This window comes from Nothobranchius furzeri, chromosome 9 (assembly GCF_043380555.1).
Source record: "Nothobranchius furzeri strain GRZ-AD chromosome 9, NfurGRZ-RIMD1, whole genome shotgun sequence".
Lineage (NCBI taxonomy): Eukaryota > Metazoa > Chordata > Actinopteri > Cyprinodontiformes > Nothobranchiidae > Nothobranchius > Nothobranchius furzeri.
Genome location: NC_091749.1, coordinates 60,680,861 through 60,705,570, shown reverse-complemented (window position 1 = coordinate 60,705,570; position 24,710 = coordinate 60,680,861). Strand labels below are relative to the sequence as shown.

Below are 24,710 nucleotides of genomic sequence, written 5' to 3'. Positions count from 1 at the left end.
GGAAGACTGAGGAATGGTGCAGTGCTGCACCTGTGATTCAGTTATCCAACATTAAAAAGTCATATTTTCACTAAAACAATGAGACTGTCTTCTTGAACATTGTTAAATTGTGATGAGCTTGTAAAACTTGTCTGCAATTTAAAAACTTCTCATTGTAGTTGTAAAAGTAAACCCAGATGTTTTATTATTTTACAGAATTATTGACAACCCAATCAAACAGTTTGATTGAGATTTATTACACAAGATCTGAATAAATGTATTCATTTTGAATCAATTTTGTCATAAAACAAGAAATAAAGCTAGGAAGGGAATGAATTGGCCAATAGATTGAGCAGCACAATGTTGTTGATTAGTGATTCTTAAATCTGAATGGCCACTCAAAACAATTCTCAATAATGACAAAAATGTGCTGATCTGTTTGGGTAAATCAGAGCTCTTCCTGCCTGAGCTCGTGCAGGAGGCTCAGAAATCACTGAGGTTGGTTCTGAGCGTAATGTCAGCCTGAGAAGCCTGACTGAATAAGATTAATGTCTTCACGCAGAGCTGTTATGGGAAGGATAAAGTATTGAGCTAAAATCCATCCTGTCATTTCTGTCCAACACAAAGAAATCTAAATAGCATTTGATGCAAAACGGGCAAAAACAAGAACAAAAACCCCAAACATCTGATGTGACATAACAATTTAAAATGATTAATCAGACACTGTAGACGTTAAATTGTTGGTCCAGCAGGTGTGACCCCCCAAAAGCTGCTTTTATTAAGAAGGAATTAACAATAAAAGTTGTGAGGATTCTCAACTGGAGTTAATATTTTGGGTCAGACGCAAAATGACATGTGTACCTGTGTACTAAGGCATTTAGAATTACGCAGAAATCAATTCAACATTTTGTTTGTTTAACCTAAAATGTTAGGGCTGTAATATACTTGCTTTTCAACCTCATGTTGGCGCAGGCAGCAGGCTGAGTCTTTGTTCACATAAACACTGCTGCAGTGCGTGCAGTACTGGAGGATTCCACTAGGGGGCAAAATAGAGTACTCAGTCCAGATAAAGAGCCCAGTTTGTGGGGAACAACCAAAACAAACATGGCATCAATAGAAGAGATCAGTAAGTGGTTAATTTTTAGATCACAGCAGAAAAAAGACAGCAGCAGCGGTATTGTAGAGTTCTAAACCAGAGACGGAGTGACCATGGCGAGTGTCTCACTCGTTTCATCAATTCCACCTACTGGTTACTCATATATTGCAGCTTGCGAGTGTTTGCGTTCATTTTGGGAGGCGCACACAAACAACACTTTGTAGCGTCACCGAAGGTCCTCTAATTTGTGGCAAAGGGCACATCTACCCAGCTGGGTTAAGACGCGTCAAACAGTACTTTAAATCCACAGATTAAACAAGGAGCCACGATGTCTGCTCAAGATCATATCCATATCTGCTGCTGTTCCATCCCAGGAGGAGGACACTTCAAGTCACAATGATAGTAATTAGATAATAATTAATAAAACTCATAGATTTTATTACTGTTTAATATAATCATCATAAATCATCACTTGGTTCAGTATAATGGTTTTTAATTACATGAAATGAATTATTATGCTTTGGGATAATAATGATTAATTATGATTTTTGTTGATGACAGTAAAAGATGTGTTCAGCAAAGAAGGTCAGTTCACCTTATTCAGCTAACACAGAGTCCAGATAAACGATAACTGCAACACGTTTTTGACGCATGATCAAAGCTTTCTTCCGGAGAGAGTGGGAGTGTCCTGAGAGCTTGGTAAAACTGTAACCATCACTAGCTTCAGTCAGTTCTGGAACCAACACCACGGAGGAAGGGAACGGCCGTCCCTAAACCTCCACCTGCTGTTCCAGTCGCGCCGACCAGAATAGCTAAGAATAAACGCAACTGTAACCAGCTAACAAAGACTCTACCCAGAGTCATTGATTTCTGAGTCAAGTTAAGACGAAAAACTCCTTCAGAGTTACGGACTTTGAGACGCCTGTAGGAGCCATTTATTTTGTGGGTTGGGCTTTCTTTCATCTGTGGTGGTGGTGGTGTCGGGTGCGTCACATGTGATTTAAGTGGGTCCTCAGGTGTTTCGGGGGAGCCGATTACGCATGGGTGGCGGGATGAGCATACGGTTTTTACCGCTCACGACACCATGGCACGATATATTTCTTTTTTGTGACAATCAACTGGGAGCACTACTATCCTTGGAACCGCATCATGTAAAACGCCAGCTAATGCTTGTAAAAGAAAATAAACAAGACTAACACACAGACAAAAAGAGGTTTGATTTATGAATAGAAGCACGTCAGAAGCCGCCTCCGCCCTCACCCAGCTGGCTGACAACAGGAAGTGTCAGCACACAAGTAAAAACCATTCTCACTTGGAGAAAATAAGATAAAAGATCCACGGCCCCTGACGCAGATCCTTTGGAAAGCGTGGAGCGCATTCTGGCACCGCGCAGATGTATTATTCGAGGACGCTGCTGTACTCCATGAGCATCCCGATGAGAAGGCACGGTAACGAAGACATCAAAGAGGTACAGATGGAAACAATACCGCAGCCTATATGTCTTCACGTGGATCTGGAACAGATTGCAAAGTTTGATGCTACGAAGCTGTTCATTGCGACAGTGGGTGTGGTGTCGCCTTGAAGGTGCGGCGATTGTGGTTGTTTTGAATCCAGAAAGGATGACAAGATCACCAGTTGTTTGAGCTGTGCAGATAAAGCTGGAGTGGTCATGCTGTGACTCAGCTTCCCTTATTAACGCTGATGTTCGCGGCACACATGTTTGAAAATGAGTGACGTGCGTAATGTTGAAGCTGAAGTTGAAAGTGCTCAGCGCCTCACAGCTGAAGTTGAACAAGGAAATATTAAAGAGAAAAAAGAAAAATCAAACCAACTCCAAAAGAGATGTTAATGATGATTGAAAGATTTCAGAAGGAACGAGATTATTGTTTCAAACAAGCAAGTAAAATAAAGTCTAAAATTGGTGAACTGTTGGTCTCAAGAGGAAATGTATGTGCTGTTGAACAAAATCTGGAGAAGTTTAAAAAATGCTCTCTCTCTCTCTGCGGAAGAACAGGAAAAGCAACAGCAATGGTTTGATTTGAAGAAAGATGCCAGTGATGCTTTTATTGATAAAATTGCTGTATGGTTAAAGGAATCCTGTACTTCATTGGAAGGTGATAAAACTAATATGAATTATGATGTTGACGCTGCAGATAAAAGTGAAACGGTTCAGTGTCATGATGATATCAACCCCGAAGACAGTGTGTCGAACATATCAAGCAAACGGTCAAGGAGAAGCCATTCTGGTACATTTGCCTCCAGTATTTCTTCTGCATGTTTAAAAGCAAAGGCAGAGAAAGCAGCTTTATTGCAGAAAGCTGCAGCTCTAAAGGCGAAACATGAGCTGGAGGCTCAAGAAGAAAACCTCAGATTGGAAAGAGAGAAATTGAGAAAACTTAAAGAACAAATGGAAATTGATACACAAATTGCTGCTGCTGTTGCAAGACTGTCTGTGTTGGAAGGCAGTGATGTTAGTGGAAAGGCCTACTCTGATGGCATGAACTCATGTACGAGCAGAGATATAAAGGACAAAAAGAATGAATGTAACCCCAACGCAAAGGAGTTTATTCCAAAAAAGGATGGTCAGTTAAGAGAGCAAGAAACACAAAAGGGGTTTGCTCAAGATGTGAGACCAAAGGTGAGAATCGAAAAGGAGATATTTAAAGCTCTAAACCCAAGAAAGACTCTGATAAATGTTTCTACAGTGACACCATCTGTTACAGAAAGAGAGGAGCAACAACACTATATTTTACCTACTCAAAATACAGTTCTTCAGGATTCAGTCTGTGAAATCATGAAAAAACAGAATGAAATTACTGCTACGCTGATGCAACAACAGAAGACCACCACTTTGCCACAAAGAGAAATAATGCCGTTTGATGGAGACCCATTGCAGTACATTTCATTCATTAGGACATTTGAACATTGTGTGGAACACAGAACAAATAATTCCCAAGATTGCTTGTATTTTTTGGAGCAATATACCAGGGAGAAGCCAAGAGCATTAGTAAGAAGCTGTCTGCACATGACACCTCAGCAAGGATATAAAAAGGCAAAGGAGCTGCTGAAAGAACATTTTGGGGATGAGCATAAAGTAGCTGCAGCCTATATACACAAAATGTTTGCCTGGCCAGCACTGAAAGCTGAGGATGCTCAAGGAATGCAAGAATTTGTTCTATTTCTGAGAGGATGTAGTAACACTATGGAAGACATTGAATACATGGAAGAAATGAATATTTCAGCAAACCTCAGAAAGATTATCATGAAGTGGCCATATAAGTTAAGAGAAAGATGGCGCACTACAGTTTGTTACATACAAGAGCGACAAGGAAACAGAGTCATGTTTTCTGACCTTGTGGATTTTTTGGAAAAACAAGTCAGAATTTTATCTCATCCAGTTTTTTTGGGGGGGATATTTCAGACCCCAAACTAAGTCACTCAGGAAACATTGTCAAAACTAAAATGGCAGAAAGATATGTGACCAAACGTGCTAGTACATAAAACCTTCAAGCAACCAGAGATGTCTCAAGAAATGCCATTCAAGATTTGTTATTATTGTAAAGGTCCACATCCATTAATGAAATGTCCAAAGTTTAAGGATGTTCCTAGAAAGGAAAAGATTGGATTCTTAAAGAAAAGGGGAATCTATTTTGGATGCCTTAAAGTTGGACATGTGAGCAAAGATTGTAGAAATCGCTTGACTTGCGAGGAATGTGGTTTCAAGCATCCAAATTTTCTTCATTTTGACAAAAGTCATAATCAAGCTGAACATCAAGAAATAGTTGTGGATAATGCCTATGTTAGTCTTGAAACCTATGGATACACTGGGGCCGGAAATTTTGGATGATTGCTTTCTGTTGTACCAGTACAGCTGAAATCCGAAAGACATAATAAAGTGATAAAAAGATATGCTCTCTTGGACCCTGGAAGTACTGCAACATTCTGTACAAATGGTGTAATGAAAAAACTGAATGCGCAGTGTTAAAACTAACATTATTTTGCGTACCATGGGACAGGAAAAGGTTGTGGAAACCCAAGTACTCTCCGATCTGGAAGTGGCTGAGTTAAACAGTGGCAAGTTCATGGATCTTCCAGAAACCTTTTCACAAGAAGCAATGCCTATCTCTACAAATCATATTCCTTCTCAAGAGGACATTAAAAGATGGGATTATCTGAAAGATATTAAAATCCCAAGTTTGGATGTGGCGGTGGGACTGCTAATTGGGGCTAATGCAGCAAACCTTATGGAACCCTGGGAAATTATAAACAGCTAAGAGGATGGACCCTATGCCATAAAGACTTTATTGGGGTGGGTCATTAATGGTCCCTTAAGGGGAAATGTGAAAGGTTGTTCAGCCATTTATGCAAACAGAATATCCATTGTCAAGTTGGAAGAGCTGCTGATCTCTCAGTATAACCAGGATTTTAATGAAAAGAGACTGGAGGAAAAGCAGGAAATGTCACAAGAGGACTTGAAGTTTATGGCTATTTTAGAAAGATCTACATGCCAGCAAGATGGTCATTTTTGTATGGACTTACCCTTTAAGGAAGATACCATCACCATGCCAAACAATAAATCTGTTGCTGAACAACGGTTGAAGAGCCTTAAACGGAGGTTTGACAAAGAGCCAAGATTCCAAGAAGAGTACACCAGATTTCTCACAGAGGTGATTGACAACGGCTATACAGAGGCAGTGCCAACGAATGAGATTACTGGTGAAGAAGGTAAAGTGTGGTACTTACCTCATCACGGTGTTTGCCACCCAAAGAAGAAGAGCCATGGGGGTGGATTATTTTGGGCCCATTGAAATCTGACGAGGACGCACTGTGGTTAAAAGGTACGGGGTCATCTTTACTTGCATGACTAGTAGAGCTGTTCATTTGGAAGTTGCCCATTCCTTGACCACCGATTCCTGTATCAATGCTATAAGAAGGTTTGTGTGTCACAGAGGTCAAGTGAAGCGCATCCGATCAGATAATGGAACTAATTTTGTTGGGGCAGAAAGAGAGTTGAAACAAGCTCGGGCTGCTGTCGACCATGGAAATATTCAAATAACCCTCCTTCAAAGAGACATTGAGTGGGCATTTAATCCCCCAGCCACATCACATCATGGAGGTGTTTGGGAATAGCTGATCAAAATGGTTCGAAATTTTCTTTTTTCCATTTTGAAGCAACAGACGTTGGATGATGAACGCTTCCATACAGTGATATGTGAAGTAGAGGCTAATCTTAATGATCAACCCATCACCAAGGCATCCGAGGATATTAATGGTTTGGAAGCTCTAACACCAAATCATATCCTGTTGCTCAAAGGAAACCCTCTCCTGACCCCTGGGTGTTTCACTGAAAACGATCTTTACATCAAACGACGCTGGAGACAAGTTCAGTATCTGGCTGACCTCTTCTGGAGTAGGTGGACCAAAGAGTACTTACCGATGATGCAGGAGAGACAAAAATGGAACAAGCCTCGACGAAGCTTTTCTGTTGGAGACATTGTCATCATCATGGATCGTTCAACTCCTCGAGGATTGTGGACCATGGGAAGAGTTACCAAAACATACCCAGACAACGCTGGCTTTGTACGAACAGTTCAACTGAAGACTAAGACTGGGGTTCTAGAAAGACCAATATCAAAGATCTTTCTAGGCATACGGTTTTTACCGCTCGCGACACCATGGCACGATATATTTCTTTTTGTGACGATCAACTGGGAGCACTACTATCCTTGGAACCGCATCATGTAAAACGCAAGCTAATGCTTGTAAAAGAAAATAAACAAGACTAACGCACAGACAAAAAGAGGTTTGATTTATGAATAGAAGCGCGTTAGAAGCCGCCTCCGCCCTCACCCAGCTGGCTGACAACAGGAAGTGTCAGCACAACGCCAATAGTTCATCAGTCATGTGACCCACGGAGAGCACCCAGGACTGATTTGGTCGCATAGAGGTCCTTCTACCATCCTCGTGCCCGGAGGAAATCATCGCCACTTGACATCTTGGATCCGAACAGGGGTCTCTGGAAACTGGGTGAGGTAGACACTAATCAATCAATCAATCAATCAATCAATCAATCAATCAATCAATCAATCAATCAATCAAAGCTTTATTTATAAAGCGCCTTCCTCAACCCTGTCAGGAAGCCCAAGACGCTGAACATGGTACAGTACAAAGTTAAATAAAGTGAATAAATCAGAAAATAAAAGCAATTCAAATTACAGATTACAAATTACAAAAAAGGTGAAACATTCTAGTAGAAGACAAATGTGTAAAACAAGGGAAAAAGTGAACCAATGAAAACTGTGAGATCGACAGATGAAGTTTGATGCTGTTCTCCCTAAATAACTCAGTTAGCCGCAAAACATCATTTCCATCCAGAACGCTTCTCCTCTCTGCAAGAAACCTTCTGATAATTCCATTCACACATTCAAACTCGTATTTTCATTTAGCTTCCATCCAGCCTCAGGTTTGCTTTTAAAACAAGTTTAATATCAAAGCTGTTAAAATTGTCATCCATGAATTGTCGTTTATAAAGATCGTTTCAAATCTTAAGGTTTAAAATTGTTAGTAATAAAATTTCATTTTTAAACTTGCCTCATTTTTTAAACGAAACACGGAAAAGGTATAATATTTCTGGTTATTTGAAAAGCAAAGATTCCTAGCTTCTGTTTCAAAAATAACTTTTGCTATTAAGTTAATTATCTAAATTAAACATTAATCTTTGGATTAAAATTAGACCAAGCAGGTTGGTGTATGAACTTAGATCATACATAAGTATCCGGGATATTTATGTATGATATAAGCTTCATAGATTAATATGCTTGGTCATTTTTCGGAATCTCCAACTGAATAGCAACAGAGGTGATTCCAGTGTGTAGTTTAATTCTCTACAACTTCAAATCAATGCAAGTTACACTGTTCAGGCCTTTTAACTCTCCCACTGTCTTTATGGGTGACCCCGCGAGGAAAGTTGACCATTGAGCAGGGTTGATGATCTATCCCTCGAGGTCCACATGGCAGGGGTGAGGTGGTGCTCACTCCTCACCCCTGCCATGTGGACCCAAGAGATAAACCATCGACCCTGCAATGGTCAACTTTCCTCGTGGGGTCACACCCATTAGGACAGTGGGAGGGTTAAACATGCAACGTTAAAAGGCAAGTATATTCCGGGCCTTAATCTAAACACATTTTTACAAGTAATACCTAACAAGTCAAGAAACAAACTATGCTGCCAATTAGGGTTTCAGCTAAAAATAACTCCTCTGCCACTGTTTTCCATTATGCCCTCGACACACTCAGTGGCACTGCTTCCAGGTATCATTTTAACACACCTGAAAAACACTTATTTCTTTTCTTCTACCTTATTGGAAACCTGGGCTCCTGTAGACGCTCTTTGCTGCTTTAATTATATCAATTTTTTCTTCATATTACTAATGGATAAATATGACAAATTGATTCAATTATGACTGTAATTATGGTGTTTTAAGACTGAGCAGCACTGTAACAAAGACACAGAGAGTGACGTTTTGTTATATTAAAGTAACACTCAAAAGTTTTTTTAACTGTAAGCGAGAGCTTTATCGTTGATCTCAGTAGTTGTCTAGTTAAAACTTGACTAGTTTCATATTTGACACCACTCTGCAGCCCTCTATTGGCCAGAAACGGCACTTAACAGTTTGTGGAGGAGGTAGGTGCTCTATGGGGGAGCTCTTTGCCTGTTTCATGGCTGTTAGCTGTTTATGCTAGCAGTTAGCTTTTTCAGTTCGTTGATTCTCAATGAAAAGCACAAGAAGACAGAAAAGAAGTTTGCTTTTTTGTTAGCATCATGGTGGAGCCTCGAAATAAGAGTAATGTCTTTGGAAGTGAAGCAAATAGCTAAAACTGGAGTGAACATCGGCGCGGTCTACACTAGTTTGAGAGCGCTAACGGAGGCTATAAAATTACAGACTGATGTTGACCTTGCTTTGTTGCTACTAGATTTGTAAGTAATATTTTTCTCCAAGAGTGTGGATCTTTTCATGGTTTATTTTTGTATCAGTTGGCTCATGTTATTGTTAGCTCGTTTTAGCACTAGCTGCAGCAGGCTGCAGCAGGGTTGTTTATGACAGTTGTAATTCCACTTTCAACCAGTAGGGCGGAGGAGATGAAAACTGCCATTTGTTACTTTAATTTTAAACAAATTTTTTTTAACTTTCAGTATTAAAAGAATTAAAGAGCAAAACATGTCAAAAGCTCCTTCTCTTTGTGTGTTTTTTTGCTGAGAATCTGGAAGTCATGGGCATGAGGAGATAAAAGAGGACCCAGCTCTAGAGTAATGGAGGCAATGTTTTGATTTGCTGAATTATTCTTAAAGAGCAAGTCACCCCTAAATCAAGTTTTTTCCCCTGAAAAAACAAATGCGTGTCTAATCGTGCTGCAGACACGTGTAGTCAATAGTTTTGCACTTTAGTGGATTTTACTTCAAATTTAAATTTTCTGCCTAAAACTGTCAGTGTTGTGCCGTTGCCAGGTAAAAACTCTGCACTGCATTTGAATTTAAATCTGCCATCGCTATTAGAGTTACCCTAGAATGTTAGCTGATACCATATGATGCCACAATGTCGTTGTGCCCTCTTGGTCTGCTAGGCAATAGCATGAACTTTAGTCAGAGAGGGTTTGTTCCTGCTCCTTTCTCATGTTCCTGTTAATCAGCCTGACATACACTGCAGAAAAGCAGACAAACGGAAGAAATGGGAACCATAAAACAATCACGGATGAGGCAATACAACTTCACATAAAGGTGATACACTTGATGCATATGCTTGAGGCAAGGACATTAAAATTAGTAACATTTTAATAGTGCTGCTACCAGCCCTGGTTCAGCAGTGAGAAGTGCTATAAAGAGTTTCTTGTCACATGACGGTAAGACAGACAGCAGAAACGAGGGCAACTATCATCAAACAGAGAAACCAGAAAAGCCTCTGCCTGTGCCCTCCCCCACCCCACCACCACCCCGCCCCCCTTCCCCAGAAGACGAGGCAAGGCACCAGTGGCATCAGTGGTATGGTAATTCTCACGATAATGAGAGGCTTGTTTGCTTTTTGCTGATATCGGCCAAGGTAGCTAAAAGCCACACAGGGAGTTATTTTACCTTAATAGGATGACTTCCTGTTGTTTTTGTTTTTAAGCTTGGACAAACACTAAATAATTTGAGGGGGGTGTTTAATGAGGAAAAGGATTATTTCCCGTTCTCATTCTCCTCTCAAACTGGTAGCACTCACACTGGAGGAACTGAATCTTAATTTCACCAATATGTTTGAAAATGACTTTAAAAATGATCAAAGACACAAAAGATGAGGGAATTTCCAGGCTTAATGTCATGAAAAATCTGTTTAATTTAGAGAAAAATTTGTATCCGAGCTTCAATCTATACATATGATCATTGAAGAAGTGCTACTGAGAATTATGGGCAATCTGCACCAAGTTTAACGACTTTGCATTAAAACGATGATGAGCTACTCAGTCTTATATTGTCTAAATGGTGCATTAGCTGGTGATTAGTATTTCTCAATTTCAAGAGTTCTGGCATAAAAATGAAAAAGGCCTTGAAAGAATGCATATTGCCTGCTGCTCCTAATGCTAGAAATGAGATCACAAATGAAATAATCTTATGCTGAGAAATGATGCATTTTAGCCATTTGACTAAACCTTGAAAATGGCATCATTATAGAGGTTTATTTAATGGTCAAAATAGATGTTGGTCTTCAGAAATTATGGCTATTAAAATGTGATGTTTGTATGAGACAAAGACATAGCTTGATTAACATAAGAAAAGGACAATATGCATGAATAAACTAGTTGGGTTGTTAACGCACAGAATTTACACTGTAAATAATTCTCAGGAACTTCTATGTGAAATCTTAGCTTAATATCTATAAAGCTATACTTTTACACATTTTTAAATCCTTTTTTTGAGCCAGTATGTGCTAAAATGATCCTTTAGGGTTAATGAAATGTCACTCAGACCCCCACCGCCCCCCTGTGGCCAGAATACCGGATTTGCAACTTTAGCCTGGTGGCCCGCTCTGTTGGGGCTTAAAGGGACTTTACGGAGTTTTGAATTTATATGCTCACGATTGCCCCCTCAGGCCAAAAGCGTAACGGCAGCTTCAATAGTAGGCTCGTGCACGAGGCGCGCATGCTGTACGTGCACACTCCTTAACGAAAATAACAGCTGAGACAGTTCCGTGTGTGTCTCAAATAAAAATTTGGGCATCTTACTGCAAAAAAATATACCATTAATGTAAAAAAAATAAACTCTTAATAAACTATGTTCACATTCAGAATCGAACCCAAGTCTTCTGCACAAGAGTCCGACGTCTTACTAGGCGAGCTATAGCACCAATGATGTCCTTTGTATCTGTAACATTTATATCCATAATGACAGCTGAAACAACGTTCAAAGAACGGTTCAGAGGGCTATGCCTGAGCGTGAACGCGCATGAAGCAGCCTGCTCGACCCGAGCAGCTCTCTTTTTCTGTGATTTTAAAGAAAAATGGGCAATCACAGTAAAAATGCCAGGGCTCATTCTACAGGACCAGGGCATTGCAGGAGAATGTATTAAGAAGAAATTTATTATTTCTACACATGTTTTGGCTGTCAAACTTCCATAATGCCCCTTTAAAAGGAATGGAGATGACATACCTGGCGCTGCAATCTGGTTCAAGAAAATTTCCTGCCTGTTTTAGATCACAGAACACTGCTGATTTGTTTAATTCAGCAATGTGTCATTCCTGTAGACCAGGCGTGGGGAACCCTGGTCCTCGAGGAACCCTGCATGTCTTTGCTCCAACACTTCTGATTCAGTGGTTGATTCACCTGTTCAGCAGCTCATCAGGCTCTGCAAAAGCCTGTTAATCACCTGCTATTGAAATCAAGTGTGTTGAAGGATGTCTGACCAAGATGGCGCCCATGACCGGCTGCGTGTCTGCTCAGCTCCCAACCTTTTTTGTTTTTCTATTGTATTCTTGTATTTTTTCCATATGCAGTGCCGATTCTCTGCTGGTGTATGATCGGGACTTCCTGCTCTCGATCCGCTCTAGAATGGATGATTTTCAGAACTCTAATGCGGGACACCTTTTTCCACCGCCGCTGGAGACTGACGCGAACCCAGCTGCAGAGCCTGTGTTGCTCCACGCTTTCCCACCGCCGCTGGAGACTGACGTTAGCCCAGCTTCCGGGCTTGTGCTGCCCGTCGGTTTGCCGCTGCCCCGGAGACCGTGGAAAAAGAAGCGGGGGAAACGAGGCGGCTTCTTTGTTCAGCTCCGAAGGATCCGGCGTGGCGAAGCCATATCGGAGCGCTGCTCCGTGACTGTGATGTCCCGGATCCATCGGCATCTCAATCGAGTCGAGCTGATCTCGCTGCTACCGGGAGGACATGGAGCTGAATGTTACATGGATGTGTCTGAGGTGTGGATGACCGGCCAGTTGGGAGCTCACGGAGCTGAGAGCTGCGCGAGTGCGTGGGATGTGGGGATGATTCTCCAGCTGGGAGCTCACGGAGCCAAGCGCTGTATGCGTGCTTCGGAACCGAGGATGATCCGGCGGCCGACCGCTGCTGACCAGCTTGCGGCACACAATCGGGGGAGATGTGGAGATCGCCTAATCACATCAGATTACTGCGTATGGGGAAAGGAGCGGTGCTTTCGGAGTTCCCCTGATGCTCGAGGTGGGTGCTTGGTGCCTGTTGTTTCTTTGGGTTCCACCGGGTTGCCCTCCCGCTCTCGTTTTCGCCGCTCTCGTTTTGGACGGCACAATCAGCGGGGAATAAATCTGGCCAACCTACAGTATATTGCAAGATTTGATGGAGCCGGACTTTCTCTTCCATCGGGAAAGCAGTCGACTCGCTTTGCACTGATCAATGCCAGATCGGTTGGAAATAAAACTTTTATTCTGAAGGAATTCTTCCTGAACAATAGCTTGTCTGTTCTATGCGCCACTGAATCATGGTTAACCCCTGGAGATTCAGCTGCTATTGTTGAAATGTTACCTCCTGGATGCTCCTTCATTAACATTCCAAGAGCACAGCGCCGGGGCGGAGGTCTATTGACTATATTCAAATCAGATCTTGTCTGCACACCGATTACCCATCAATCAACTCCATTGTCTTTTGAATTAAGTTTGTTTGAATTGGGACGTTCCCCTCCATTGTTATGTGCACTCATTTACCGTCCACCACCCTATAACAAGGATTTTCTTAATGAATTTGCAAACTTCCTGGCAGACGTCTCCTGCAGATATGGAAAAATACTCTTGCTGGGTGATTTTAATATTCATGTCTGCTGTCCTGACAAACCTTTGGTAAAGGATTTCTTAGATCTTATTGACTCATTTAGCATGTCCCAACGTGTTAATGGACCCACTCATGGTCATACACACACACTAGACCTGATTTTTTGTCATGGGCTGCAAATTAGTGATCTTGGCATTCTACCTGCAACTTTTTCTGATCACTCACCAGTTGTGTTTAATATGAACTTAGACTCTGCCTCTCGTGTTGAGTGTTTCCGTCCCAGCTTCTCTCGAACAATCGGACCCAATACTGCTGCACATTTTGCTGCTATTCTTGCTTTGAATTCAGCTCCATTTCAATCTACTGATGAATTTACTGTTGTTGAGGGATTACTTCATGCGCTTGATTCATCCTGTCTGGCTGCTTTGGATATTGTCGCTCCATTAAAATCAAGGCGAAATACATCCCGACCTGACCCATGGCTGAACGAGCAAACTCGTTCCATGAGACAACATGCCAGAAGACTGGAACGTAAATGGATAAAAGACAGGCTTACTGTATCCTTTGAATCCATGAGAGAGGCGTGGTCTCAGTACCAAAGAGCAGTCAGAGGCGCAAGAAATCGATTTTTTGCAAGCATCGTAACGGCTAATTCTAATAATCAAGGTGTGTTATATAAAACTATGAATGCAGTGCTTTCACCAGTTACAAAACTATTTTCCTCTGCGTCTGCTGACTTGTGTAACCAAATCCTGCAGTTTTTCTTAAATAAGATTAGTGTAATCAGAGCTCAGATTCACCAAACCAACCATGTTCCTGATTCAGTCATTCCCCCTCATGTGCAACTTCAAAGCTTTCAGCCCATCTCTCTGCCCTATCTAGAAAAAACTGTTGCTGCCATGAAACCGTCTGGCTCCCCAGAAGATGTTATCCCACCTCGTCTCCTGAAAGAGGTTTTTCCTTTCATTAGCCATAATGTGCTAGACATCTTAAATAGTAGCTTGACATTGGCTGAAGTTCCTTCTGCCTTTAAACACGCCGTTCTTCAGCCAATCTTGAAAAAACCTGGTCTCGACCCCACTGATTACTCTAATCTCCGACCAATTTCCAAATTACCGTTTTTATCTAAGGTCCTTGAGAAAATAGTGTATGAACAGATGCTGACACATCTAAATGACAATCAGGTAATGGACATTTTTCAGTCTGGTTTCAGAAAACAGCACAGCACTGAAACTGCTCATGTTCGGGTGTTTAATGACATTTTTCTCGCTTTAGATTCAGGTTTCCATGTGGTTCTGCTACTTTTGGATCTATCAGCAGCATTTGACACGATCGATCATAACATCTTGATCACCAGACTTCAGACTTGGGCTGGCATTTCTGGTTCAGCCCTAGATTGGTTCAGGTCATACTTTTATAACAGGTCCGCTAGAGTCATGTTGGATGGCTGTTCATCCGAGTCACAACCACTCCGTTGGGGTGTCCCACAAGGTTCAATACTCGGCCCGTTACTATTTAACCTCTATATACTGCCCTTAGGAGCCATTTTCAGAAGGCACGCTGTCTCATACCATCTTTACGCTGATGACTGTCAGATCTACTTTTCATTCAAGCCAACTCAATCAATGCAAGTTCTGTCTGATTGTATCGATAATGTTAAGCTTTGGCTTGCTGATAACTTCCTCCATCTGAATGACTCCAAAACAGAAGTAATCGTTTTTAATCCTCACAGCATCCCGGCTACTCTTCAACCTGACCTCAACTATCTCTCACCTAATGTCTCCACTGTAATTTCCAACCTTGGAGTTAAAATAGACCAGGCTCTGAAGATGGATGCTCAGGTCAATAACACAGTTAAATCATGTTTTTACCACCTCAGGCGTATCTCTAAACTTAAGCACATCCTGAGTGTCCGTCTTCTCAAATCAGTAGTCCACACTTTCATCACTTCACGGCTGGATTACTCCAACTCCTGCTTATACGGCATCAGTAAAGCAGCTCAATCTAGACTTCAGCTAGTCCAGAATTCAGCAGCTAGGTTCCTGACTGGAGTTGACAGAAGACAGCACATTACACCAATTCTAAAATCTCTCCACTGGTTGCCCGTTCATCTCAGGATCAATTTCAAAATCATGCTGCTCACTTATAAATCCCTGAACAGTCAAGCTCCTCCATATCTGTGTCAACTCGTCCATTACTACAATCCGCCTCGTGCTCTCAGGTCTGAGGATAAGCTCCTCCTAGCTCTTCCAAACGCACGTCTGAAAAGCCGTGGAGAAAGGGCTTTCTCTGTCTGTGCTCCCAAGCTCTGGAATGCATTACCACTACTAGTGAGGCAAGCACCAACAATTAGCATTTTTAAATCTCGCATGAAAACTCACTACTTCAACCTTGCATATAATACATAATCATGGACCACTTTCGACATCTGCATTCTTTCTACAATAGAATGCACAATAATTAACATCTGTATTACTGTGGTTCTTTCATATGTTTTTATCTGTTGTTTCACATTCCTTTGCGTTTTTAGTGTTTTACGACTGTTAGTTCGAGTATTTTCTTGTTTTCATTTTTTCTTATAAACTATGCTTTAAATGGCATTCTGAACGTGTTAATTTAACTGTAATCTTTTAATGTACAGCGCCTTGTCTGGTTGTAATGCCATGTTGAATGCGCTTTATAAATAAAATGGTATGGTATGGTATTGTAAGCAGGGTTGAAACCAAAATATGCTGGATAGCAGCCCTCGATGGATCAGGGTCCCTCACCCCGGCTGTAGACACTAAGGAGGGCTGGGGAGACATTTCAGCTGTTAGGTTAAGGTGTCAAAAACACAAATGCACAGCAAGGAGATGGGTTTCGCTTTCAGTTTGACCAAAGAGAATAAATAACAGACACTAAGATATGCTAAAATCAGGCAATATTGTCAAGTGTGCCTTTAAACAAACTCCGTTAAACTAATTACCAGCTGTGGGAGCCAGATTTAACTGGATTGACTCCTGAAGTTAATCAAATCTTTATAACCATCTAATGATTATTTTCTGAAAGTTTTAATAAAATGTGTTTGTTTGTGAAAAATTCCCTACTTTTCAACGGCAGGAAATACAAATGTCATCAAATAATCTAAAACTGTTTGATTTCCTGGACCAGTTATCTTCTACTACAGCAGTTGAGAAATCGTGAAGAGAGCCCTTTGCAGCGTTAACGTAACAGTCCACAAATGATTCCCTTTCCACTGTTTTGTGTCACTTTTCTTTTCCAGACAATAAAATAAATGCCTCAAAGCTTTTGCCGTCAGCATCCAACTAATTGCCTGCTGAGGTCTTTCCAAATCCATTACGAAGAATTGGCCATTACTGTCAAGACACAAGTCTGAGTCTTTCATAACTCTCACGGGCTGAACTGTTGTTTTATTCAAAACACGCCAGTTTTACACCATTGGATATTCCTAATAGTGCATTCCCCTTGAATGATCAAACCCACCATCTCATTTGCATATTGACTCAAGCAATCTGCTTTCCCGCATGCTGGTGAGCAAAAACAACTCTGCAGCAAACAATTACACAATGCTTTCCTCATCCTCTTCAATGAGACACTTTCCTCCATTTCCGGGATCTCAAATGGCCTTAAGAGATGCGCAAACATAATTGCTCTCACTTGCTCCCTGTCATTCAGCGATGGCAACATATTTCACACGCATGACGTTACGATTAAATCACCTCTTCACCGCTTTCCGTCCATGTTTGATTCGCTTTGTTTCATTAGAAGTCAGATCCTTTCCTCCATTAAGTCTCCCAGAATTCACAGCGATGAAACGACTTTGGGGCAATCACTTTGCAAATATAAAACTCATCTCAAGAAATACCCAACTCCTTCTTTTCCATTTTCATACTCACCAGTCTGATTGATCTTCTTGCAAATGCACTTATATCTCCCCAACCATGTAGCGGTTTTTCCTCTTATATCCTTTTTGTTGAGGTTTTCCTGGAAGAGATGCTGTCTCACATTACAACTCAATTATCAGAGCACCATCTGCATGAGCATAAGCTAATTTTACTGCTGCCCTCATCACAATTAGCTTTGGATAAAAGCAAAAGCTGAAGTCCTTTAAATGTAAATGAAATGTGAGAGGAAGTGGTTCGTTCTTTCCTGAGTGTGTGATGGTGGTGAAGTGGCTTTCTACTGAATTAAAAAGTACAACTGTGTTATTAATGATAAATATTTGATAATCTGTGGCTTGGACAACAGCAAGATGTACATAACTGTGTAAAAGTCTTTAAACATCTTCTGTTGTCCTGATTTAGCGCCTACACAGGTGGAATTTCTTGCAGCATCTTAGCCTGGCAAGCCATCCTTATATGTGAGTATAGTCAGACCACGACCCGTTAACAAACCTCAGTCGTGGGGGTGGGCTCTATGGTTGTCTTTAAAACTGTCTCCACATGCTTTTGGACAACAGAGAGCATTCTCACCACTACGAATGTCAGTCAAAGGGGCAGTCCACCATACAAGGTCAACACAAACATCCTTTTTCTAAATAAGTTCCTCTTTCTGCTCTTGACTCAAAGAAAAGCCCAAGTCTGAAAATTCCAAATTGATGCCAAAGCCATTTCAAATAAGCCACCACTCAGTCACAGTAACATCCAACCCACAAAACCAATAGAGGACTGTGATTGGCTAGACACAAGACTGGTTAGGCCTGCTGAGACTCCAAAGAAGCGTAGACCGACCTGGACCTTAGAGCTTATCACCTGAGCTCTGACACCATTTAAAGGAGCCATACTCAATTCCGGGCCTGGAGGGCCAGCATGTTTTAGTTTCAATACACCTAATTTTAATCAGCAGGTAATTAACAGGCTTCTGCAGAGCCCGATGAGCTGCTGTCCCGGTGATTCAACCACTGGATCAAATGTGTTGGAGCAGAGAAACCACTAAAAGGTGCTGGATACTGGCCCTCCAGGACCAGGATTGAATACTCCTGATTTAAAGGAAGCTCATGCCAGCTGCTTGCATCCGGGATCTCTTTCAGTTAGAATCTAGTGACATTAGCAGAAGTCTGAAATGTACACGGTTCAGTAAATTGAGAGCTTTGCCTTTTAGATGACCTCCTTCATTAGCACAACAAACCAGGGCAACATCCTTACAAGAGCTGACAAAGTTCCAGTCCATCAGTTTATCCTTTGTAAGCAACACTTCAAATTACTTGAACTCCACCACACCAGGCAAGAACTCACGTTGAACTCCCAGAGAGCATTTTGTCGTTTTGCAGCTAAGAACCATGGCCTCAAATGTGGGGAGGATGACTCTGTTAGCTCAGCTGTGAGCCTCGCCAGTCCACACAAATAGTCAAGGCTTGAAGACGCCAACAGAAGCAAATCAACTGCAAAACCGGATGTGAGGTTCCCAAACCATTCGCCCTCCTTTCCATGGTACACAAATGGATTTAATTGCCATCTTGCTCCAACTAAAACTCTACTTTATTTTTTCCCTAAATTGAGCATTATGAAGTTTTACCCCTTTCAGGAATTATGTATGTTTTTTTTTGAGAAATCTGTAAAAGTGATAGTTTTACCCTGTATCATGTAGGCAATACGTCTTTTATTTATTTAGTTTTTTTTTGCCAAGCCCGTTTCCCGTCCCGTAGAACCCCATGCAATTTGGATTTAGTGATGTTCTGTGTTAGCGCTGGGGCCAATAGTGTTAGACATCAGCTTACAAACAGATGTTAATCACAGAGCGTATGTGAGCGTTTGGGGACTTACCTAGACTGATGCAGAGTTGGCGACCCTTTTCATGGACCACTCTTTAAAATTAATATGGGCATAAACAAAACGTAAGAATTGTAAAACAATGTGTTTTAGCTTTTGCCTGGCTAGAGGTGCACATTCACTAATGAGATGCGTTGCTTTCAGTTTTACATAAAGAAGTAGTGTGAACGGCTTAAGGTGCAATACGTGTTTCTGCCCCTAGAGTCTAGATGGTGTAAAAAAAATAAATAAATAGAAAATCTAGATTTTTGCTTTGACTCAAACCTCTATCCATACATTTTCATCCAGTTATCTAAGGTCGGGTTGTGGGGGCAGCGACCTAAACAGAGCCACCCGGACTTCCCTCTCCCCAGCCACTTGGGCATGCTCTTCTGGGGGAATCCCAAAGTGTTTCCTGGCCAAGACATAGTCCCTCCAGTTTGTCCTCTGTCTTCCTTTAAGCCTCCTCGCAGTTGGACTTGCTCAGAAAACCTCACCAGGGAGGCGTACAGGAGGCATCTTAACGAGAGGGCCAAGCCACCTAAACTGGCTCCTCTCGATGTGGAGGAGCAGCAGGTCTTCTCCAAGCCCCTCCCGGATGACCAAGCTTCTCACCCTATCTCTAAGACAGAACCCAGACACCCTGCAGAGAAAACCTATTTATCTCTTTCTTTTGGTCACTACCCAAAGCTCGTGACCATAGGTGAGGGTAGGAACTTAGAATGAGCCTTCCGGCTCAGCTCTCTCTTCACCAAGACAGATCGGTACATTGCCCGCATCACTGCATCAATCCGCCTATCTCTCTCCCAATCCATTGTGAATCCTTGTGAACAAGACCCCAAGATACTTCAACTCCTCCACTTGGTCTTTGACTCAAACACATTTAGGTAAAACTTCATTGAGCACAATAACTTTTAGGTTAAGAAATAAATTATTTCTGCAAAGCTACATTCACCATGTTGTAGTCACCAAGTAAAGCTACTGATCACAATAAGATTCATACTGGCTTGGAGTTTGTCCCAGAAAGAAAACTATATGGTGTTGTGAGAATTGCCTGGAGATACAGCAGGAAAAAAATAATGAAAAATGTCTTTTTCAAGCTGGGAAAAAACGTGAGTGGACGGAGAGCCATGCATTTTTATATCCATTGTGCATTGAGTCATTAGTATAAGCTGGAGAGGTTGGGTGTACTTTTCTGTTGAATACTGAGGCCTTTGAAGAGCTGAATTTCACCAAATATACCGATGCGATGTGATTAACATGATCCAGCAAGACTTGTTAATTATTCATTTACACTTATTCTCATTTACAATGCTTTTCTCTGCTAGAAAACTGTTAAAACACAGTCTGGGCTTATGTAAATGAGCACATTTTATTTTAGAACCAGTGATGGTGCAAGGCAACACTCTGATTTCTGATGCGAACAATAGGATGACAGCTTGTCCAAGATGAATGTGGGGCTTTAAAGGTGATGAGAACAGCACAAAAATAATTCCACTGCACATTTATATTCTAAAGAAACCACACACAGACCCTCAGGAACTTTGTAGATGCATGCATTTTATTGTGTTAATTTGGGATTTTTCTCTTTATAACTTTATCTGCTCCTATCTGTTTTGTAATCCTTTTCTGTAAAATATGTAAAAATATTCCTAACCTGTCCTAAAGCATTTTTGCTGCATTTTTTAAGTACAGAGTGATATTAAAACATTTTATCTTAAAGTGGTACTTCACTGAAAAACATTTTTTTGTGATTATTTTTTATTATAATCGGTCACTCTGAGTTTGTTGTGCAGGCTGAACATGAAAAATGCCTACAGCTACTTCCTGCATTAGCTTCTGCAAGAAAATAAGGCCCTCAAACAGAAGTAGAACCACTATTGAGTAATTTTAATGACTTTTTCACACTCGAGACTAGTTGGTACCATTCACTTACATTGTGTTATGCTAAGCTAAAGCTAAAAGCGGTTGTCTAACATTATTAGCTAATGCACAGCGGCGCTCAGTTCCAACTGCATGGGGCTCTACGGCACAGGGGACGGGCTTAGCAATAACAAAAAAGACGTATTGCCTACATTATATAACAGTACATCATCATCATCATCGCTGTCACAGACAACAGAGGGGAGACGGTCTGCAAAACCCACCCCCCTGCTCTCACGCATGGAAAAGTTCAGACATTGGCAGCCATGGGGAAGGCTGCTATTGGTTTAGCATCCAAGAAGCAGCAGAGAATGCCTCGGATGATGGAAGCTAAGCATTAGCATTAGCATTAGCAACACTACAACTTGGCTGAACTCCTTCAGGCTTGAGAGTTTTGTGGAGATCAAACACCAGCGTTGCAAAGAGTATTGGTGTTAGTGTCATGTTGCTATTAGCCAATCAGAGGTGAGCTGTCCGAATATCAGCAAATAAGCCTCCAAACCCAGCTGTGTTCAGCTCATCTCTGATCTGGCTCACTTCTAGTTCATGAAACAGGCAAACCAGAAGGTCATACACAGTAAGTTGATAGAAGAATACATTGTCAAATCTGGTGTTAGCACTCTTGGGTGTTTTATAGGGAGCACTTACTACACTTATTATGGTAGTTTGTCTCCAGCATTACAGGAAAAGTTGTTTTTTGCCATCTTGCTGTTATAGTTCTGAACGACTCATTAAAGGAAGTAAACACACAATTGACTCATTATTCACTTCACACATACGCTACCCTAAAATGTAGCATGATGATGAGGATGTAAGCAGCAACTACGACCCACTTTGGGGTTTTTTCTAAAGGAGAAAATTATTGCAATTGCATCTTTAAAGCTCTCTTGGTCAATGTTTTTAAAGAAAAATATACACAACCTCAGGCATTAACAGAATTTCTCATGCTACTTGGCTTTCAGCAATGCCCACCTGAAATTTCAATGTTTTGAAAACTGACTGACTTAAAGCCATTTTTGTGTTTGCCACATCAGATTAGCTGTGCCGGCCACCAATCAAACCAACTGGTTTCACTCAAGTACAACAGTAAAAAAAACGTCTAAAACAAGTCTTTTTCTCATCATGGCAAAAGAAGCAAAGCAGCAGGATGGTGACATGCAGCAACAGCCCAGGGAGCAGGACTTGTTTGCAGGTCTTTTAGACTCCAATCAGGTCTTTTATTGATAAAGAACAGAATCAAATTTCTAAGTGTTGATTCTAAGACATTTTTGGTTCCAGTTACTACAGGATGAACAAACAGCTGCTCCTGGCGTTAAAGGTATTCAGCCTGAAGTTTGAATCAGCACAGAAAAGCTCCGTGTTTCCTTGGAAATGCTGCCATGACTGCTGAAGAGTGATTTCACCTCCAGAAGCAAAACTATAAAGAATTCAGTTCAGCAGTCTTAAACGATGAGTATCTCGTTGGCACATCAGTGCAGGTAAAGCGTGACAAGCTGCCAATAAAAATGCGACTCTTCCCAAAAGAACAACCTGCAGGTAGAATAATTAAATCGCTTACTGTTGATGTCTGATCATGATTTTTAATCATAAATGTTTTAATTGAAACCATTTTCATTCTTTCAATTAGCAACAAAAACATTAAAAGATGTTTCTTTTCTTCAGGTAAGACATTTTACACAATCATCCACTTGTTTTCATTTCACATGAACTTTAGCTTCACAAACTCAAGAAGAATTAACTCATATGTTTCATCCAACTTTAGATATTGACTATACAGAAGAACTATTATTATTTTATTGTTATTTTAGTAATCTGACATCTTGGATGGTGTGTGAATAGAAAAAAAAAAGATCATGCCTAGTGCCTACTGTACAAGCCTGTGGTGGCAGCGTTATGATCTGGGGTTGCTGCAGTTGGTCAGGTCTAGATTCAGCAACAGGATGTGCTCCAAGGATGAGGTCAGCTGACTACCTGAATATACTGAATGACCAGGTTATTCCATCTTCCCTATTCCAAGATGACAATGCCAGGATCCATCAGGCTCAAAGAGTGGTTCAGGGAGCATACGGCTGGGGACACACCAACCGCGGAAGCGCTGGGAGACGAAGAGCTCACAAAATTTGGCTGCTGCTCCTCTTTGAAATGCTTTATTTTGTTAAATTTACCGGCCTGCCTCTTATGTCTAGGTTTGACTTCCTGCCAGAATTGACGCGGTTTACCCGCGGCTCGCAAAAAAAATAGAGCAGACGCCGAAACAATCGTCGCGCGGCGCTTCGGCGGCCCATGTGGTCTATAGAATAGGATAACAAGGGCGCCGAATGAAGGCGGTCCCCGTTTCGCGGCGCTTCGGCGGCCGGTGTGTCCCCGGGGTAAGACATCATTTTCACACATGGGTTGGCCACCACAGAGTCCAGACCTTCATCCCATTGAGAATCTTTGGGATGTGCTGGAGAAGGCTTTGTGCAGCGGTCAGACTCTACCATCATCAACGCAAGATCTTGGTGAAACATTATTGCAACACTGGGTGGAAATAAACTGGTGATGTTGCAGAAGCTTATCGAAATGCCACAGCGAATATGTGTCATTATCAACGCTTTTATTTAATATTAGAGTGTTTGACCATTTTTATTGGACCGGGCAGTGTGTACATACAGTCGCTCACTTCCGGTCTTAGCGGTTGAGGAAGGACCCGACCGATGCGGACAGGGTAGGACGAGTCCTCACAAAAATGCTTCCCCTGGGTTCGGACACATGGCCAATGAAGACATTTTATTTTGTGTAGAATGTAATAAAACATGAAAAACAACAAACGTTACACTTAACGAATCTTTAAAATCTCTCTTAAACAAAATTTTTCTCTTCTCAAATTTATCAAAAAGTTAGATCAAACAAAAGTGTGATCCTAAAAGTTCTGCTATATGAGTTTTGGAGCTATGCCACGTTCTCCTCTGTAGGTAATAAAAATAATTTATAAAGTCATTCAACAAAGAGCCAGGATAATGGAGCCAATCTTATCTGAACAGATTGCTGCTTAATAAAGTGGAGTCTTCTGTCAATATTACAGCTATTAAAATAATGTTTTAACATTTAACACCCGGAATTTGAACCCGCTCAGCTTTCTACTGAAAACTGTTGTCGTTATTTTCAGCACTGATTTATGTGTTAATAGCCCCGCTGTAACATAAAAATCATCTTAAGTGGCTCTGTAACTGTGATATTTTTCATTTTGTACGAGAGACCTGCATCACTATTCACATCACCTCTGTTAGACAAAAGACTTTCTCATTGATTGTGCTGCCGGTCTGAGATTACACGGTGGAAAGCGATAGATTTTCAGCAGCTCAAGGGTCGTGGCGCTCAATCAGGGCTGCTTTGCAATTACAGCCTGAGTCTGGTGCAACATTCTGTTTTTCACCATAAATTATAATAAATAACACAAACTCCTGTACTTTAGAGAGGAAGTCAAACATCCGAGTGGAAAGACGCTCCGCTCTGAAAATGGACGTTAAGCCACGCGTGTCAAGTGCATTTTTTGGCCCTTGGAGGGATTTTGTGGCCCCTTCAACACAACTACAGTAGGTGAAACGTTTTATTGTAAAATTTGACAACATTTGAATGTAATTTAAAAAAACTGACAATAAAAACCTGAGGGCAGATAATGTGTATGGGACTAGAAATGGCATGCTCTGGTGAAAG

The 24,710-nt window shown here is 41.3% G+C and overlaps 1 protein-coding gene across 1 annotated transcript in view; it reads right to left on the bottom strand.

Moving 5' to 3' along the window:
- galnt18b (UDP-N-acetyl-alpha-D-galactosamine:polypeptide N-acetylgalactosaminyltransferase 18b) overlaps positions 1-24,710 on the bottom strand; it is a 166,534-nt gene that overhangs the window by 30,717 nt on the left and 111,107 nt on the right. The gene's annotated exons all lie outside the window — the stretch shown is intronic.